Genomic DNA, 20,961 nt, shown 5'->3' on the forward strand with positions numbered 1-20,961 from the left:
AATTGAAAATTGATTGCAACAAGACCAATTAAACCAATTTCGTTCAAGAAGTCGGGTGAAATTGCATCGTATACAACGAATTACCTATTTTATTGACCAGGCCATATCAGACTGCTGCCAAAATAAGCGGTAACACACCTGTCACTTTTGACATAAATATCACCAACATAGCAAAAAAATGACGTTAACTAGTGTATCTAAGTACAGTATTAGTTTGGTGATCATTGGTTTAGTAGTGGCTTGAGTACAGTTCAAATTGTATCAGCTTCACACAATTACCTATTTTATTGGCCAGCAGTGTATGTCTAATAAACTTCCAAGTTTAAAAAGCATAATGCAGCACGGAAATGTCTTGGTAGCTGAAGCTTCGGTTCAAATCCCGATAGCGGTCTGACAGGAGATTGGCGCGGGCCCAACAACCCCGCTCGTAAAATACACCGTTACAGAAAGCAACATAGATTAATATTGTCTCTGGTTGTAGCCGGAGATAAAGGAAAAAGAATAGCGTTCGAGTAACATAAAACGTGCATAAAAAATAGAGAATTAAATTCTTAAAGTGTTCATTAGTTTTTTTTTGTTCCCTGCTCTACTGAGTTCGACAATTTTAGGCTGTCCGTCGGCTATAAATCAAGTGATTTTCGTTCTCTTTATCCAACTGTATCCGTCTGTTCACAATGAGTTTCAATTCTCCACAATTTCACGAAATGTATTGATGAATTCATCCGATCAAAAGCAAGGTTCGTGAAGTCCACTGTATCCACTGTAAAGTTCATTGGACCCCAGTAAGAAGTAATGCAGCGGTAGTCAAGACGTAAGATAGTGTTAAGCTGATGTTTGCATACTCCCATACTGAATAGTTCTATTTTGCTGAAATGCATTTGTTGAATCCCGCAAAATTCACGCAACGATAGCAACACGAATTTTTTTTACTAAAAATACATAATTACCTCTCAACTCATGCTCAAGGGGCCAGCATGGGTAGTGTAAAAAAATAAATACGCATTCACAGAAAACATGAAACGGATTCATAAGGAAAGCGCTCTAACCGCCGCGCTCGATTTGTGCGTGGCGTAAAAGCGTGCCGCGTAGTTCTGTGCGCGATTGTCACCGGCGTGATAAGAGGCCTCACACACACAGGATGATGCTGCTGCTGATGATGATGATGGAGATGTTAATTTATTCACGGAGATCACCCGTTTATCAGTGGGCAATCATCGTTGACACACATCCGCAGCCCGTCCATCAAAGGACCCGCAGCCGCAACGTACGCAAAGAAGTGACTTCATGCGGTCGTCACAGTCACAGAGAGGGAGATAGAGAGAGTCCCACCGTGAAGGACCGTGGCACTTCACGACGGCGCGACCAGAAGATGACGTTCGCGGTGTCAACATTTTCATTTACATTGCGCACCGTACCGTACCGTACCATCGCCGGCCATCGCGCGGGTCCTTTTACTGTGCAAACAATTGCCAATCGTGCTCGAGAGAAGGGCGGGACGGCAAATTGGCGGCCCGTGCAACCCGGCCCGTCCCACGTTACTACACTAAATTATGTAACAGATTGTTGTGTGACTCCGAGAAGCAAAAAGCGAGCCCACACGTGTGACCTCTCTCTCCCGACTTGTGTCGGGAATGCTTCATATGCTTTCGATTCGCGGCAAGGCGGCTCCGGACGGGACCCAATGGAAGTGAGTCGTTTTCCCGGGAAGAAGCCAATCGTAAAATTCTGTCCACCATAAATAAGCGAGTGGCTTCACTTCTTGGTTTTGGGGCGAATGGACCACAAAAAAACCCGGGCCATTGGACACACTTTTGACAATCAAACCCCACGCACTCGTGTGTGTGTTTTAGGGGTCCCTTAGTCTGGAGGTTCAAAAGTGCAGTGTCAGAGCTGGGTCGGTGGTGGGATTGGGAACCAAAAATCGGGGGCCCCACTAATGAAGATACACACCACACACACGGTCGGGCTTCGGCGAAGGACCCGTGGGCCAGTGGACCCGTGTAAAATAGATGGTTTATAAAAACGAATTGGTAACAACGCCAAAAGAAAACCCAGAACATTATGAGCGCACACACACACGATATCTCGGAATGTCACGGAAATCGAACCGAACGGTCCGGGCTGGCGTGGACCAACACCGCCTCGGCGGCTCATGAAACATTCACGAGCCGACTTTCGATCCGACGGCGGCGGTCGGTGGGATGACACCCGGGGATACCCGGACCCGGACAGTGGCCCAGGAAGGGACAATCATGAATCATCACAAATCAGCCCCTCTGTGTGTGCCGATCCCGTATTTGTGGGCGGTTTTTCTTCTCCTTTTTCGACGAGTTTTTAGTTTTTCGCTCATTCTTTCGCTTTGTTGAGAGTCATGGCCCCAAAAACCCCAACTAGGGTCAGGATACGTTTTTACGGCTGCGGCAGACTCACAAATGTGTTTCTGAGGGGCACGTGTCCTTGGAGTGGCCTAGTCCTTCGCAGGCTTGTATTAGAAAATGAGGGGCGCCAAAGAAAGCGTTGGTCACTTCCCTAAATTCCCGAACTCGATTCGGGAACTCAATTCGGGAACTACTTCCCAGAACACCCAGGACCTTATAACGGAGCTCTCTCGTCAAAAGGCGATGCGATGCGATCTATTGCTTGCAATTGTTTTATTGCTGCAAACCCAAAGCCACACACACACACACACTGCTCTATGCCACAAAGTGCTCCATGGCTTGCTGCTCCACCGGCCAGCTAAACTAGCCCCATTTTTCATTTCTGTCCCCCCGACGGCGGCGGTGGCTCTAAATAAGACTTGGGCTCCGTTCCACTGCGGAGTGGAATAAATTCCACCTACATTCCACCCCCGGCCCATGCCCGGCCGGCCGGGGGGACCTGACATTCATCATCCCAGTTCTCGTCGGCCACGCGTTCCTTCTTGGCCGGGGGTCGGGCGTAATTGCCGGGCACAATCTCGATCGAGAATTCCCGGGGGTCAACGGGAAACGGTCCGTTATGCTAACATATGCACGATCATTATTAAAGGGGGACCGACCACCCCAAACCCCCAGGACGGTCGGTCGGTCAGGTTGTTGTTGTTTGGAAAATTTCCACTTCCTTTCTTGACAATCCGGGTAGTACACGGCAGCGGAACGGAAGGTCGTTCGCCAGGAGGAACAGCAACAACGACGGCCCGGAATAGCTTCCTGACAAGCCTTTCTTCGGTCGGTTCCCCTTAAACTGGGAGCGAGAGAACGACGGGGAAGCCATTTTATGACCGGCGGTCCACTGAGCGGCTCCACTTCATCATCGAGAGTCGGTCCGGGGGTTTTGTGGTCCAGAGACTCCGAAATGTCTGGGACCCACACTTAATTCACCACAAATATGCTGCTGGCTGGCGGCCACAGGCCACATACGGGGTGAAGCGCATTCCACACGTCAGGACGATAGCGCGGCCACCACCTAGCGTCGTCGTTTCGGCAGGACCACGGCCGAGCCGAGGTGCATAATGGCGCACGGTGGCCACACTCTTTTGCACGCCGCCCGCCGATTGTTTGGAAAATTTTCCAAATTTCATCGTGTGGCGTGCGTGCGTGTGTGTGCAGGGGTTGATCACACAGGAAATGGCCGCGGAACTCGTTAACTATACCTACCGCACCTACTGCAGCGTCGAGGAGGGACTTGAAGTCAGGAAATTTTCCAGGCCCCAGGAACCCACTCCTAGAGGTGCGCTTGAAGTGATTTCATCGATTCGACTTTCCAAGAGTTCGCCGACGCAACCGCCTAGGTCCGCCTTTTAAAGTTGCATTCCTTAATCGGAACGGGTCCACTTCGCAATATTACACCGAATTTGGGTGCCCACGTTGAAGCCTTGGTGCCTTCGGAGACTTCGAAAGGCTCCCAAGCTTCGATAGAACCAAGCTTAAATATTCGTTTAAATATTATTTCTTGGAAGTCACGAAACTTTCTATCCGACGACGACGTTGGTTTTGCGCCTAATGCCCGAATGAGCTGGCGGCGGGGCCGAGGGGTTGTTAAAAGCACCCGCAAAACGCCATACGGTAGCTAAACTTGCTGTAAACGTCAAACGCGACATTCGCTACTTTTCCATCATCATCAGGTTTGGGAGAGCAAAAACACGGAACGGAGCACTCCAAAACATTAGGAGTCGCCGCTAGAGGGCGCACTATCGATTTGACACTGGCCGGCCAAGTACGGGGGGGAATGGGCAGTTTGTCATTTTCCTTGCGACGGCGTAAATATGCCGACCGTTGCAGCAACACATGCAACCGCTGTGCCACCGCGGAGGTTCCGCCAACTTTAATCGGAAGTCGGAACTCCACGTCGACCGCCGACCGGGGTCCAAGGTACCTCCTTCTCGTCAACCAGCACACTCGCCTCCGCCCCGCCCCGCTAGTAGTATGTAAATGTGAAACCGTAAACAATTCTTTTTTATTAATTTCTTCCGAAAGGGTTGGTAATTGTTTTGAGTTATGGCGAGCGAGGTCTTTATTTATACGCCAAGCAGTCAGTGGCCGGCGGCGGCGGCGGCGACGACGAGGAAAGTTTCTGCCCAACATATACATACGCTGCTCTCTCTCTCTCTCTCGAACATGGTTGAAAATAGCTGAAAAGCTGCCAACCAGAGAGACGCTGAATAGGATATTGATTGGTTCTTGGAACAATCGGCGGATGGATCTGAGGCAGCGGCTGACCAAACCTCCGTGTCTCAATGGACTAATCAATATTTTATCCCTTTCTACGGGTGTGAGGAGAACGTCAAGGACATGTGGCACGGCGGCGGTGGGGCGGCGGGGTACCTACAACAGATCGCAATCAATCCTGGCCCGGGACTCTTCCGGCCCAGGTTCCGGAGCGCCCGGGAAACCGGGGTCACGGCGAAAAACGGGTACCATTATTTCCCAGGAGCAGCCCAGGAACGCTATACGGAGCGAGACGAAGACGGAAGATGGATAGCACGGTCCGACCCTTCCAGTGTGTGTGTCTCGGGTAATTGTAATTGCTAATGCTATGTAAATCAATTTCCAGCATTCACACATTGTCGACTCGGAGAGCGTCCCGCGCGCCGACCCGGTAAACGGGACCTCGGCGGGGCCGGAAGCTGCGCTGTGCTTTTTGTGTGTGTGTGGCCTGACCGGGTCACAAGCTTTTCGTTCGCCACACGTCTGGCCGGCGGGACCTATCAGTGATTTAACCGTTTGCATAAATATTTGAGCAGCCCCACTGTCAATAGGAATTCATAAATAATATCCATCAGGTAGTCCCCCCCCCCGGGAGGGGTTCAGTCGTCAGAAGTGGGTTGCCGGGCGTTACATAACCCCTACTAGAATGCTACAGCCGATCTCTGTCGAACGATCGAAATGGGATTTTTTCGTGGCCACGTCCGTGGCCACGTCCGAAATGCACTCCTCTCGAGTGCAGCTGTCGACCACGAATCGAGACGCAGACGCAGAGACGCGGAGTGCAGAGGCGGCGCCGCGACGACTGTCATACGCTTTTTGTTTGATTTTGTCATTTACTCGGATAAATAATTTAATGTATGTTTTCGCTTCCGCACCGGCACCGTGCGGCGTCCTTTTCCGCTGCAGTGTGCGCAACGTGGGAGCGACATCTGGTAAAATATGAGTTTCGATGATATATATCCAATTAAAAGTGGCCAATGGCCGTTGTTGTGCCGGCGAACGACAAACGGAAAGCAAACTGCTGAAACACCGCTGTTGGCCGCAGCAAGCGAACCATCGCAAGGAAGCGAAAGGCATTATGCGCCAATGGCACCACCTTATGTGGCTGTAAGGGTCGTGGTGTGAGCTATCATCTGTCAGCTTTCGAACATTATGAACACACGCGCTGACCTTCGCCATGACCACCGTAAAGTTTTTAAACTGCTCGAAAAGTGCTCGAAAACTGCTCGAAAACTGCTCGAAAACTGCTCGAAAACTGCTCGAAAACTGCTTGAAACAAAGCTATCGATTCAGTACACATCGCGTAGGTTCAGTCATCAATGGAATGGTGATTGACGGGACACACTAACGGTGGCCACCTCCCCCCTATCTACTGGTTGAATACGGCGGTCTAACACACGATGCGTCGTTCGGTGCCCGCGATGCGCGACAATTAAAGGGATAAAATCGAGCAAATACTTACGTGATGCTAGCACTCCCCGGGGCACCTCGGCCACCAGCAGGAGCAGTGCGACGATCAGCGCCAGCATTAAGGCTGCGGCCATATCGACCGCCCGCAGCCCCATTTCCCGGGCTGGTCTCTGGGCGGACTCGTCTCGTGCTTCTTCTCTGCCTCTGGCTCGCACTCTCTCTCTCGCTCGCTGCTGCTCGGTAGTTTCTGTTTTCTGTAGTTTTTCTGGTGCTTATTAGAAGTGCTCGGTGTGCGCTTCAGAAGTCGCCAGTGAGAGACGTTTGTGTGTGTACTCTCAAATTGCCAAACCGATTGCGTCACAGTCGCTTATGACTGAGAGGAGGAATTTTAAGACAAAAACATATCGTAGACCATTACCAGAGCCGAGAAACGAGCCGCACGAGCCAGATTCGGAGAAATGCAGGGAGAAAGATGCAAAAGAGCAGAAACATGTTTTATATCGTGGCGATTGGTTCGTTGATCGTTCGATGTGCGTGTGGAAAATGTGGGAACAAAGAGAGAGAGAGAAAAGATATGTGTCAAACAGAATGTTACCTGCAAAATGTTACTCTTTTTTCTGTGTCTTTGCAACCGTTTTCAACCTTATCGAGTCGGGGCCGGGAGATGTGTTCCTGTTTTTCGGATATCAGTCTCAGGAACGGCTATTATTATTTAGTGTAATTTATATCTATAATATATATATATATATATATGGGAATGATGGCTATACAAAGTGCCCCGCCCGGATGAGAATAAATGTTGCCCTCGAACGACGATTGTTGCAGCGATCGATGCGGAGACCAAACGACGTGGAGGACGTGGTGTAACGACTTATAACATGTATATTGGGAGAAGAGAAGGATTCAAGTGGAAAACGTGGGTTTGTAGGTGGTTGACGGTTGTGGTGGATTACTATTACTAAACTTCACCGAGCTTGCACCGAGTTGAGCATAAATTGTGTAACAACGATTGCGCGTGATATTGCCTAACGGATGATAACGATTTTCTCGATAACAACACTGCTCCTTCCGAAGGACTATTCACTTCTATTGCTTCACGACGGTGCCGCAGGCAGCGGCAGATCGCAACACGATAACATTCGAACCATTTTGCAGCGAACGGGTCGTCACACTACTTCGCATCTTGCTGTCGGCGTCGCTGGATCTCGGGGGGCTTCACACGCCCGTACCACTGGATCGCCTTGGTACTTCTCTTTCTGACCTCGATTGATCACTTCCAAGATCACGGATTCATTGCACAACTTCACCGCCGAAACGGAGATATGTAGAGCCTGAGACTGAGCGCTCGGCAGCCGTCAGGATTACGCCGCATAATTGAAGCCAGTAGGTTAACTTTTCGGGCTGAATAACCTCGCACGCACACACAAACACTTTGCACTAAAATTGGGACTCATTGGCCTGCTTCGAGAGCAACGTTTAAAGTGGACCACCACCAAAGCGAAGAACACCGAACGGAGCACATTTTAGCCGAGTTTTCGCTACGACACTCGCTTTTCACTACTTTTTATTACTTTTTTGCCCCATTGGAGCCACAGGCCATGGGTGGGCAAAGCAATGCTTTTTACACTCTCGCTGTCAGCAGGAGGCTTCAGGCTTTTCAGGAACGTCGGGGGGTTCGATGGTTTCGAGTCTTCATCGTCGGTGCGCAAGCGCGCGCGCCCGCGAACCCATATGCGTAAGGCGTCGAGTGATGTGGCTTCGTTTATTATTAATCACTCCATAATTTGCGTCCTTTCAACGTACGCAGGACCAGCAGCAGCAGCAGTGAAGGCTGCTTGACTTGTCGCCACCCGCTTGACGGGAACGCTGTTTGCTTTGTCGCTTTTCCCTCATCTCGTCGCTAGTTCAAGCCACGCGCGAGCGATGTTGTTTTTTTCGTTATCCCCTCACTAACCGTAGTTAAACTTTGCCCGACTCTCTCTCCGCAACGGGACTCCACTCCGCTGTCTATCGTGCCGTCGTAGCAGCAGGCCGGATGTGTGATAATAAATAGCATTAGAGCCACTGCGGGTGAGATCCTTCGCCGGGTGAGATTTTTCTCTCCGCCACAGCACCACAGTTCATTCACCACGCTCGTATCGATCGCCACGCGACGATGCATTCCTTACACACCCCGCGCCGTCTGATGGTCGCCCGGTTACTGCCCGACGAAAGGATGCGCGCTCTGTTTTGCCGACTCAGCTGTGGTCGTAGCATTTTCATTACCCGTGTGGGTCACTACCGAAACACGATGAGGTGGCGGCGGCGGCGGCGGCGAGCGCCGCTGCTGGGTCCGGAGGCGATTTTTGTGACTTCATCACCGTGGGCTGGGAAGCCACCGACACCGGCTTGACGACGGTGCGACGAGCCCATCGAAATGCATCGTAGCAACGTGGTGGTGGTGATGAATTTATGCCGTACTCCACCCGGGTCTCGCACTATTTTTGCACTACTTCCTGGCACCACTTTCTATCGCCCTGTCATGGCAACACACCACTCTAGGACCTTCCCCTGGACCTGCACTGTGCTTGCCGTTGCCACCGGGGACCGGGAAGATGGTCAGAGGTGATGGAGGTGATTACTAAACGGCTGATTCGCGCACAACACTTTTTGACACGAGCTGACACGAGCTGCTACGGCTGTTTGATATTCGTATCGCCGGCCTGGGCCGTTATTTCACTGCACTATCTACACTAATGAGTGAGGAGAAAGAATCCAAGGATATCATTTGGGATGTACGCAGCATAAAACATCCAAAAGGATGTAACTTGCTTAACGACCATAATGGACACACTTTATGGTAACTAATTGGCGCTTCAGATACGGAGAGTGTTCAAAAAGTATTTTTGTGTTTTTTTTGTGTGCACGTAATATTGCTTATTAACCGTTCCACCCTTTGGCAACAACTCATAATGCACCAACCCACGGCAAACGTAGAAAACAGTATGCACCTTCCTTTTTTCACAAAAACTTTCACATTCCACCGAACTCGTCGTTCATATCCTCTGGGCCCTCTGAGAACATTTTAAACCACCAATAGACGGTGCTTTGGATAATAATAGCTTCACCTTAAACCACAGTCCAAAAAATACAGGTTCTTTACAATCGCAGATGAGCCTCCCAAAAATTAACTTATCATTCAAAATGGCCGAACTTGTCAACATAAGTGAGTTTGACATGAGTACCAACATAAAGCCACAAAAGGAACGAAAATCGAATATACAGGTCTATACGTTGAGAACTGAACTGTTTTTAACACACAAAAAATGTTTATAAAATTTTTATGCAAATTTCTATTTTATTCGAAGTATGTGCAATCGCTAGCTATACATTTATCCTATCTCTCTGCTAAATCATGGATTCCCAGACGAAAGAATTCTTCGATTTTTTAAGTAAACTAATTAGTCATCCCATTTCGACTTCCTCGTAGAAAAACGAAGGGCTGCTCAGCCAATACGTGTCCCATCGATGAAAATGAATGATATTCGGAAAGAACCAAGTCTGGTGAATAACGCGGTGAAGGATAACAGTTCCCATCCAATTGATTTGATAGTATCCTAAAACAGATTTGTTTTTTGGGTCATGGAAGCGCATGGCCATGGGGTACCAGGCGCCTCCATTCGGAATACTAGAAACTGTATTTTGGTTATTTTTCGATCAATGCATGGTTCAAATTGATCATTTCAGTTCATTGATCAGTTGTCAGTAACGATCGGAATTAACGTTTGCATCAGGTTTTAGGAGGTTGTGAAACACCACACCTTTCTGTCCCATCAGAAAGTCCGTTTTTTGGAGTCATTTGACGTTTTTTTTTGTTAAGTCAAAATCGCCATTTTGGAATCTTTCAAACCACTTAAATCACTGCGATCTTCCAGCATGCAGTTTTCTTCAAGAGGTTGCAGAAAAATAAGAATTCCTTCAAAACGTCATTTTCAGGCACAAAAGTTAACAAGGTCCAACCCTTTTAAAGATGGGTTGCAAACCGAAATAATTTGTTTTTCCCGACCTGAAATCATTTACCTGATCTCAAAACAAGGTAATGATGAATGAACAGCAAAACTGGGAAGTCCCAATCGACAGGAACAGCCATCTTTTAAACAGTTCAGTTCTCAACGCATAGACCGTACGTCACCCGCGGAAATTCAAAATTTGCGCAAATTTTTTCACACACCTCGTCGACCCCGAGCTATTAGTCGAAGCTCTGTTGAAACATCCGAAATATTTCGTAACTGTTTGTAGGTTTGGTTAGTTTTTCGAAATTCTTCTCCTGGCAGCGCTCCATGCTTACAGCCGCTTAATACAGCACCAAATTTCCGCTAAACGCGAACGCGGCATAAATCACCCACAGCTCGGAGGCACATTTCCCGTTTCCAGGACACACTCGGACACGTTCGAGGCGGGCAAAATTCCCGACCCGACGCGGGCCCCAATGCCGACTGTTAGTGTCAAAATTATTGAATTATACATATTATACGTTGCCCTCGCTTTAACGCTGCCAAAGGAGCCTTCCGGAGCATGGAAAGAGATCCCGGGATCCTAGAGCGAATGCAATATCTGGCACTGCACTGCAATGTTTCAGTCCGCACAGGCGAGATAAAGTGAAATATTCGGCATAAACCGGCCAAAAAGGGCCAGCTGTTTTCTTCGCGTTGCCGGATCGCGAATTTCGGCGCGCAGCGAATCGAGCCGTAAAATGCAGCAGCCCATAATTTCTGTTCGACCCCGACGACCCCGTGGACGATGATTTCCATCGGCTACTCGGTGTCGCCTTGGGCCAACTCGATCCTCTCCGCACGTCCCTATTGTTCTATCGATCCGAGCCTGCCTGTCGTGTGATTTGCGGGAAAGAAAGCCGTCTTCCGTCTCGAGGAAGTCATGTGGCGCGAATTGCCACTATGTTAGATGCAGTCGAAGTGCTCATCGGGAACCCACGGGACAGAAGCTTAACAGGAGCGGGGTGAGTCGTTGCCCCGCTCAGGAGCTTGATGAGATAAACCGTAACTAGGCAACCGTGAAGCAAATTTATCGTCCGCGAATGAGAAAATATTTGCTTTATGAGCGTTATTACTCACGGATCGGTGGACAAATAATGGATTGGCGTGGGCACAAAGGTCTACACATTGGGCACACCACTACCAAAAAGGCACATGTCTCACAAATAATCTGTTTTATTGTTCGCGAATTGATTTATGTACTTGAGCGCCGAATGGGATGGTCACCCTGACCTGACCGGGTCCTCGATTCGAGTCCCCACCGCATAGACAATAGCACTTTAAGCGGGTTAAACTTTTCTAAATTGGAAAGTAAATCGACTCCAATTTGGCAGTGGCGGCCACTGAGCAGCAGCAATCTGTTCTGGGTCCCGAGTAGCAACATCAAATCAGCAAGAAGTGCAAACCATACCGCCAAAACCTCTCAACACACGATGGTTCTCTTGAGCTTGCGAGCTTCAATGGCCTCGGCGTGTAACGGGTGGTGAGCCCCTGCTCTCTCTCTGTTAGAGCGCCGAGATCGATTTTCTTCGGGCCACCTTGGCGAATATTAAAACACTCGCAAATCCTTAAATCCGCTCAGCCGCAAAACGCTCGACGGTGAACGACGATGCCGGAGTTACCAGATTTACGACCATCGGCGACGGTATCGGGATTCTTTAAACGGTGAACGAAACCCTCATCGGTTGCCTGGGCCAAGCAAAGGACAGGACAGGTTCGTATCGAAGATCGCTCAATCGGCAGGTTCTTCATCGAACCCAAAGCTCCACCCGGCCGGCTGGCGATGGCGAGTTTCACCGTGTATCCTGTGTGTGTGTGTGTGTGTGTGTGTGCGGAGGGGCATACAAACAAAACGAAGAAATTATGTCATGAACAAATAACGATAAATTTCAATAAAGATAATCCGGATTATCGGAAAAGCAAAATGTTTTCCTAAACCGGTGGCCCGGGGTCCGCGAGCGCAGCTCCGTAACGATCGAATCTTCCCTCGAAGCGTCTTTCGTTTCTGCAACTGCTGACTCCAAGAGCGGCCTCGGTGTACAGCCCAAGTACAGACCATTCCGCGCCCAATTCAATCGCCCCTCGCCGGGTGATATCTACGGCGCGCTACGATTAGCTTTATGCTGGAGTAAGGTCGAGTAAGGTCTGCCTCGGTCTCGGCTATTGATGAATTTCCTCGCCACCAACGGAGGCCGAGGGCCGCCGACCGGGGCCGGCCGCCGGGGCTGGAGGCGAGAGCAAAGAACAACGTTTTCCTTTCGGTGGAGGATTTATTTTCCGATAATGTCTTCACATCCGCTTTTGCCTTCTGCCAACGGAGGCGGCGCACGAGCACCTGCACGAACCTTTTTCCGGACAACCCTTGTCAACCTCTTCGCCCGGGCGCAACAACGGTCTGTACAACGGCGCCACCGCCCGGGGATTGGGCCGAGCAAGGGGCGGATAAGGGGGGTTGTTAGATTTGCAAACGAGATTCGAAGCTACGGCAAGGTGAACGTGTAACGTGTCACCACGTTCACGGCGTTCACGGCGTTCACCAGCTTATAATGCCAGATTCTATACGGATTCTGGTCGATGAATATTCTAACCTCCAACCTTAGCATTGGCCGTGCGCGAATCCTGTCTGGGTTCCATTTTCATGTCCAATTAAACGGCCATCAATCAATTAAGAATAATAATGATTCAACATTAGGCAAGCATTGGTTTTGGGCAAAAAAGGACCAATCAACCGGTGTCATTGGCGTTGTCGACAGTCAGTTCCAACGGATGGTTTGGGACATTCATTGAGTTTGCTTGGGTCTCTTGTAGCGTTGTTCATAAGCTATGCTTGTGTTGTAAGTTTATTTTGGTACCGATCTCGGTACAGTACTCGGTATGTTTTACCAGTTTGGGACCTGTTTCTGTCGACTGTAACTGTCAAAAATCTGTACTCCAAATACCGAACACAGATCGGAAACTTCATTCAGCTGAATAGTTTTATTAAATTTATTTACTTTATCAAGACCGTGAAGCTTCAATTGTAGTCGTAGAACTTAGACGTACAGGGTTATCCTTTTCGTAGTTTTCAAATCACAGGGCTGGCACTTTCTAGTTTTTGAGTATATCTGTCAACCCAAGTGTCAAAGTTTAAGTTTAAGGTCTGCCATTGTAGAAAATGAATCGCCTAACAACAGGACAACGTGTTAAAATGATTAAAACTTACTATAAAAGTGGAGATTCAAACGTAAATACGTTTCGAGCCATTCAAAGTGACGTTGGTGGTCAAAATCGCCAGTGTTTTGGTAAGATTGTGCGAAAATTGTTCTAAACAAATGCGCTTTTCTTACGCATCGTCTTATATCTGACAAGTCTCCAACTTTGGAGTATTGGAGAAATAACATTCGCCAAGATATGGCCGAGGTAACACATGAAATGTGCAAAAAAGACATTTAATATTTTCTTATCAGAATTTACTGTAGATCTTGGCACGTCCATTTGAACGATATTCTGTTTCACGCATAATGGCAAAGAATAAACTTTACGATGAAAAAAAAATGTATTAAAAACTTTTTTTCATCTGTGTTTTTAAAGTTCGTTTTTGTAACTATTAGGTGTATGCGTTGAAATTTATCGTTTACATATAGGGGGCGCTACTGTTGGATAGAAGGCACAAATGTCATCAAATAACTGTCAAATGTCAAGCTTGGGGATCTGTTTACTAATCTGCATCATCACATTTGTAAATTTTTCCATTGTGAGATTGTTATTAACACGAAACCATGTGCGAATTCGAGCCAAAAAAGCGTCATTTGCGGGAAGTGTCGTTGTATCACTTTTATCTGAAGAAAACAGCAGCCGAAACATGCCGGTTGTAATGGCGATGTGTATGGCGATGTTGTAATACAAGGTGCAATTCAAAAATTCCAGGACTTTTATAATTTCCCATCTTGTAGTAGCGCCATCTCTTTGAAATTTGTATCGGTTGTTTGTCTATCCATTAGTAATGTTCTGTCAAATTTTTATGACATTTGGATGTATACAAGCTGAGATATCGCGCCAAATGTGACAGTACATTTATTGTGTCGGTCGAAAAATGAGCATTGAACAAAGAGCCAATATTAAGTTTTGTGTTAAACTTGGTAAAACTTTTACCGAAACTCATCAAATGATGAAACATGTTTATGGTGATGATTGTCTATCTCGTAGCCGTATTCACGAGTGGTTTAAACGTTTTCAAGAGGGACGGGAGGACTTGGAAGACGACGAACGGTCGGGGCGGCCAAGAGATATTGTGAACGAAGAAAACACGGAAATTGTGCGTGAATTCATCAAAAAAGAGCCGAAATCATCGCTTAAATACATGGAATCAGAATTGGGAATATCTGCAGCATCGATTTTTCGTATTTTGACAGAAAATTTGGGCTACCGAAAGGTTTGTGCTCGATTTGTTCCGCACACATTGAAACAACACGAAAAAGACCTCAGAATTCAACATTCAAAAGACATCATTAAAGAGGCCAAAAAGGACCGACACTTTTTGTATTCGATCGTGACTGGTGATGAGACATGGTGTTTTCAATATGATCCCGAAACCAAGCGACAAAGCAGCGAATGGAAGCATTCAGACGAGCCAAATCCGAAAAAATCGCGCCAAGAAAAGTCAAAAATCAAGTCAATGTTGATTTGTTTTTACGATTCCAAGGGTATTATTCATAAAGAATTCGTTCCAACAGGCCAAACAGTTAACGCTGTGTTTTATGTAAGTGTTTTGAAGCGTTTGGTATCACGCATTCGACGAATTCGGCCAGAATATCGCGAAGAAGGAAGCTGGCGATTATTGCATGATAATGCACCAGCTCACCGTTCGACACTCACGACAGATTTTTTGACCAAAAATCGCATTTTAAGCATCAATCATTCACCTTATTCGCCTGACATGGCACCGTGCGACTTTTATTTGTTCGGAAAACTTCATTTGGCCATGAAAGGAAAACGCTATATTGACGTTGATGCCATTCAAAAGGCGGCGACCACCATTCTCAACGCTGTACCAAAAGATGGCCTAAAAAAATCATTCGATAATCTTCTTGAACGTGCAAATCGCTGTATTCAATCCGAAGGGGATTATTTTGAAGCCGACCAATAAAATTTTTCAAAAAAAATCAATGGTTTTCGTTTTTTAATAAAAGTCCTGGAATTTTTGAATTGCACCTTGTAGGCGAAGCCGGTTGGTTTGATCGGTTTCGGCGCTTCAAAAATGGTGATTTTTGCACTGAGGACAAGGAGCTCCCGGGACCAGTGAAGACGTTCGCAGATGAAGAGTTGGAAGCATTGCTGGAAGATGACCCGTGCCAAACACAACAACAGCTTGCAGATGCATGTGGAGTGGACTAAGGAACAACTTGCAGACGTTTGAAAGCGTTGGGAATGGTCCAAAAGCTGGGAATCTGGCTGCCTTACGAGTTGAAGCCAAGGGATGTGGAACGCCGTTTATGCATGAGTGAACAACTGCTCCAACGACACATCCGCAAAGGTTTTTTGGATCGAATAGTTACTGGCGATGAGAAGTGGATTCATTATGATAATCCCAAGCGCAAAAAATCGTATGGATACCCGGGTCATGCGACAACATCGACGGCCAAGCAGAACTTCCATGGAGCCAAGCTTCTGCTCTGCATTTGGTGGATCAGCTTGGCGTAATTTATTATGAGCTGCTGCAGCCAAATGAAACAACTACTGGAGACCGCTACCGACTCCAACTAATGCATTTGAGCCGAGCATTGAAGGAGAAACGGCCAGAATATGGCCAAAGGCATGATAAGATCATTCTGCAGCACGACAATGCTCGGCCGCATGTCGCGCAACGGGTGAAAACATATCTTCAAATGCTGAAATGGGAGGTCCCAACTCCCCCCGCTGTATTCCCCAGATCTGGCTCCTTCGGATTACCATCTCATTAGATCAATGGCACATGGATTGGCTGAGGAGCGGTTCACTTCGTATGAAGAATGTAAAAATTGGGTTGATCGGTGGATTGCCTTGAAAGATAAGGCATTCTTCCGCGCTGGAATCCGAAAATGGCCAGAAAGATGGCAAAAAGTAGTGGATTGCGACGGACAATACTTTGAGTGACCAGTTTGTTAAGAGTTTTGAACAATAAACGATTCAATTTGGTAAAAAAACAGCGGGTTCCCATGCATACACCTAATATTAAAAACTTTATTTTCATCTGTGTTTTTAAAGTTCGTTTTTGTAACTAGAAAACAAAATAACCCTGCAGAACGTCACATATTTGAAATAACCGTTTACTAAACCAAAAAAAAAAATTGTAGAACGAAAGTACCAACAAACACCCAAACACATGAAAGAAATGTGCAAAAAGAGGAACAACAGAACATTGAAAGTGAAAACGTAACAAGCGAAGAAAACAAAACACTTACCAAACGAGCCAAATTATATAAACCAAAAAAGCACAACGTAAGTGTCACAGGTCCTCGTGTGCCATTTAATATCCGAATAACCGAAACAAAGGGACAGCATCCCCAAAAGCCAGTGACAACTCAACTCAGCCAGCCAGCAGCGACACCAGCCACAGAGAGACAGACAAATTGTTTCCGACCGACCGATCGTCTGAAGCCGAACACACACCAGGGACGATGCTATCGATGCTAAATCATTTTAGCATAATTGCCACGTTACTTCACACATATTTGGGTGGTTAATTTTTCCCACAACCATCCACCGCGGCCGTACACGTGTTGCCCTCAAGAGAACGCGGACGAGAAAGCCCCGCTATGACGTAGCGAACGGCAACATATACCGCATAATTCGCTAAACATTCGCTCCGGCATCATGGCCCCGTCCCCGGTCGGCCGGCCGGAATATCGGATCCATCTGGGCGCAATTTCATTCCCTGCCCTGCCCTGCCCCGCCATGCCTTCGCCCGGTGTTCAATGCGGCGCTCTGTTGGCGCTTCGGTCTCTGCTCCGTCGTGTGTTTATTCCCGAGTTTCAATTTGGCCATCCGCCCTCCTTCGGGGGCGCTCGGGCGTGCTTTAAGATTCAAGCTTTTCGGCTGTCAGACAGGGTGGCCCCCAGAAAAACAGCCAACGGAAGGAGCGCCTGCAGAAAGCCATTCTGCCGGGAATCTTCTGCATCGTTTGCGCGGCCTTTTTGGCGTTGGAGAATTTCGTTCGCGCGGAGCAGAAAAAGCGAGCGAGCGATAAATAATACAGTTACTGACGTTTATCTTCCGTCCGTCCCCGTCGGGGGAATACACCACTCCGCACCTCCCGCGACGTGCGCTCTACACGCTCCGGTGCATATCGCTCCCCTGCTGAGACGGAGATATCTCGTCCTCCGGGCACCAAAGAGCCGCGGCGCGTTCAAACACCGCACCGTCGTTGTCACCACACGCGTTTCGACACGCCAGATGAAGATACTACGCAAAAGAAGAACGCGGCCCGAAAACGGAACGGACTACCACCTTACCGGTGGTCCCGCCTCAAGAGCTGGGAAAGGTTCGACAAGGGCCGGAAAAAAAAATAAAATAAAAATACGCACTCTAATCCCTTGACTGCTGACGCCCGCTTCTCACTTCGCTCGCACAGTGATCCTCGTCCGGTGAGCAATCTGCTCGGTGTTGGCCCGGCCGCTGACGGACGGGCTACCTTCATCCCTGTGCGAAGGGTCCTCCCCCCAGCGGAACGGAAAAGGACAATAACTAGCGGCACAGCGGTAATCACGCAAACGGAAGTTTGGAAGGAAGCTTGAGCGCTCCGCTGGAACCGGACGGACGGACAGCGAACGTCAGTTTGGACCGGCCCCGGCCCCGGCCGGGACGGGAACAATGATTCGGAAGGACAACAGAGCAACGGGCAACGGTAGCGCGCGTACCGCTCATCTGCTTTCGTTAGAAATTTAACGCAAAAAGGTCATTCCAGGTGTGTCCTCTGGCTGCTGGTCTGACACATTTCGGCGCCCAACCGAGAAGCACTCTCTCCCTGTCTCTCTCGCCCTGTCATCGCAGCCCGTTTTGCCGGGGGTATGTGTGTCGAAGCTAGGGTGTCACGCTAGGGGACGTTCGGTGTGCCGGACCGGTGTCCGTCTCGAGGGAACAGGCCAAGAACAGGAGGATCACCTCACCGAAAGGTAATTGGTGAGATTCGTTCCCGGCACCCTTGTGTTTGTCTTGTTTCTGTTTTATTTGCGCGCTCACCGTGGGGGGTCCACGGTCCTCGTCCTTGTCCAGCCAGAAGCCAGAAGCCGAAGGCCGATTGCGCACCATAACTCGCGTGCAAAGATGTTTAAACAACCGGGCCGTGGAAACGGGTCACAGAACATGTGGCTCATCTGCGGATGGGTGTGGAACCTCCTTTTCTCCGGCGCACCGAAAGCCGATTGCCGGCTGCAAGTGCTTTTATTTGAAACATTTTTTTTCTTCTCCCCCAAATAGAACTCTAATTTGGTTATGTTTAGTAAGGAGGTCCGAGAGAGGTCAAGCGTCAAAATGTTAAGGCCTTCTGTCAATTGTTGAAGACTTTTGGACAAAAGCAGCAACTTATAAAGCAGATAGACGATGCCAAAATGTGGAAATCAACCGAAGAGAAGTTTACAGATCGGGAATTTAACCGAGACGATGGTTAGCCGATCGCAGTAAGCCAATATCCGAGGGCTGTTCAAAAAGTTTTGTAGCTTTTGAATTTCCGCAGTTTAATACTCGATTCTCGATTTTTGTGGTTTTTTGTTAGTACTCATGTCTCATTCGCTTATGTTGACAAGTTCGGTCATTTTGAATGATCAGTTATTAGGTGTATGACTTAATTCGTGCGGTTTTACAATGGATGGCATTACTCACTAAATATAACAAATGTTTCTTTATGAAATATCTGCTTAACAGCTACTGTCATTACGCATCTAACGCAGTATAGGTTTTTTATTGTTGTGTGTAAACAACACCTTTCTTAAGCCTTTGAACATGTCAAGTTTTGTTCCTGGTAGAGTGTTTTTGCTGGGAGTATTTTTTCATTACAGCTTGCACGGCAGAAAAAAAGGATTCTTGTACCGATTCGTCACTGGTGATGAAAAGGGGAGTTAGTACAATAATCCTAGACGCGAAAAGCCCTGCAAACAGCCTGGTGAACCATGTCCATCGCAACCAAAGCGAAATATTCATTGCGCAACGGTTATGATGTGCATATGGTGGGATATGACAGGTGTGGTGTACTTTGAGCTCTTAAAATCTAATGAAATTATAAATGGGCAACGCCATCAACCAAAATTAATGCATTTGAAGTAAGCTTTGTTTAAAAAAGCACCAGAATGAGATAAAAGATAAAATAATCTGATTTTTCAACATTACAACGCCCGACCACACGTCGCGAAATCGGCCAAAACCTATCTCGAAAATGGCGGATGGGAAATGTTGGCCACCCGCCGCAACCTCCAGATATTGTTCCTTCGGACTAACGATTGGCAGCACAGCGGTTCACTTCTTATGAAAGTATTGAAAACAGTGAACAACAAAATTAAAAACGCGGACGCATTCCGAATGTTAACTGTACGCTTACGATGAAGCTGTTTTGGCCCAAAGCAGCGCTTATCGGTGACGTTTATTATCGAAAATGTTCTCAGAGGGCCGAAAACAGGGCCCGGATCTGACCTCCTGTGACATTTTCTTATTCCGGAAACTGGAGGAGCCCATGAAAGGACGACGCTACGCTACGATTAAAAGCTGCGTAAGACGGCATCGAACAGCTAAATAAGAACACAAAAAATGATTTTTTAAAGTGTGGATTGAATCTGATGCGGATTACTTTGCAAGGGACAAAATAGATATTCATGAACAAATAAATAATTCTCGCAAAAAGTCGCAAACATTTTTGATCAGCCCTCACAAAATTCTTGCTTCTAGCTTTAACTATCTGCCGCTCCAGATACGTGCCGCAGCGGGCAAAAAACCCAGATTTGAAACCAAACCAAGGTCTGTCTTCACTCCTGCGAGAGTGCGCCGCAGACAGGTAGACAGAGCAAAAAATAACATCTTCCCGGGAGTTCCCCACGGGATTTTGTGCGTTCTCCTTTTTGTTTCAAATGAAAAAAAAAGGACTCGAAGATGTTTCATAAGAGCGCACCAAAGTCACAGTCCGTGCTGACAGCAGCTTGGGCCTGGGTGCGATAGTTTCGTGACAGTCGGCCACGCGCAGCGAGGCCGAGCCTGGCAATTGTAACAATCCCCACCGGCGACACCGGCTACGGACGTTCCCCTTGTTGCTTTTTAATTTTCCTCAAACATTGCATAATCAAAGGTGACGGGAAATCGCGCCTTTTTCACGCCTGTCTTTCTGTCTCCCCTTGCTTTATCTGGCACATCTAGCTCGTGTTCCGGCGGGGGGGCTTAATTCGCCGAGGGAACCAGAGAGTTGGCTACAAACATCCTACATTCTCCACGTGGGGAACAGGGACCACCCCATCAGGCCCCATATGTCCTGTAGGATGTGCTTTTCTTCCGGATGGTTTTTTTTTCACACGCCGGGCGAATATCTTACGAAAAAATCGCTTACTGCGGCAAAACTCCTTCAACGCCGTGTTCCAGAGCAGCAGGAGCAGCAACAAGCGATTGGCCCCCGAACCCCGGAGATGGCGGAGCAGAGCAGCCGAACATACGCCACTTCTGGGAAAACACCGAGAATGGGAGTTAAATTTATGCCACTCGAGGAGTGTGTCAGGCCGTGTGCCACGACACGGCCAACAGAGGGAGGCGTCGGTGGCTCGGTTCCACCTTCTCGAAGCGAAGTCTGGCGCGACGACGACGACGACGGAGACGTTTGTTTGTTTTAAATAACGAAAATCAATTTA

The sequence above is a fragment of the Anopheles cruzii genome, chromosome 3 (assembly GCF_943734635.1).
Source record: "Anopheles cruzii chromosome 3, idAnoCruzAS_RS32_06, whole genome shotgun sequence".
Taxonomy (NCBI): Eukaryota; Metazoa; Arthropoda; class Insecta; order Diptera; family Culicidae; genus Anopheles; species Anopheles cruzii.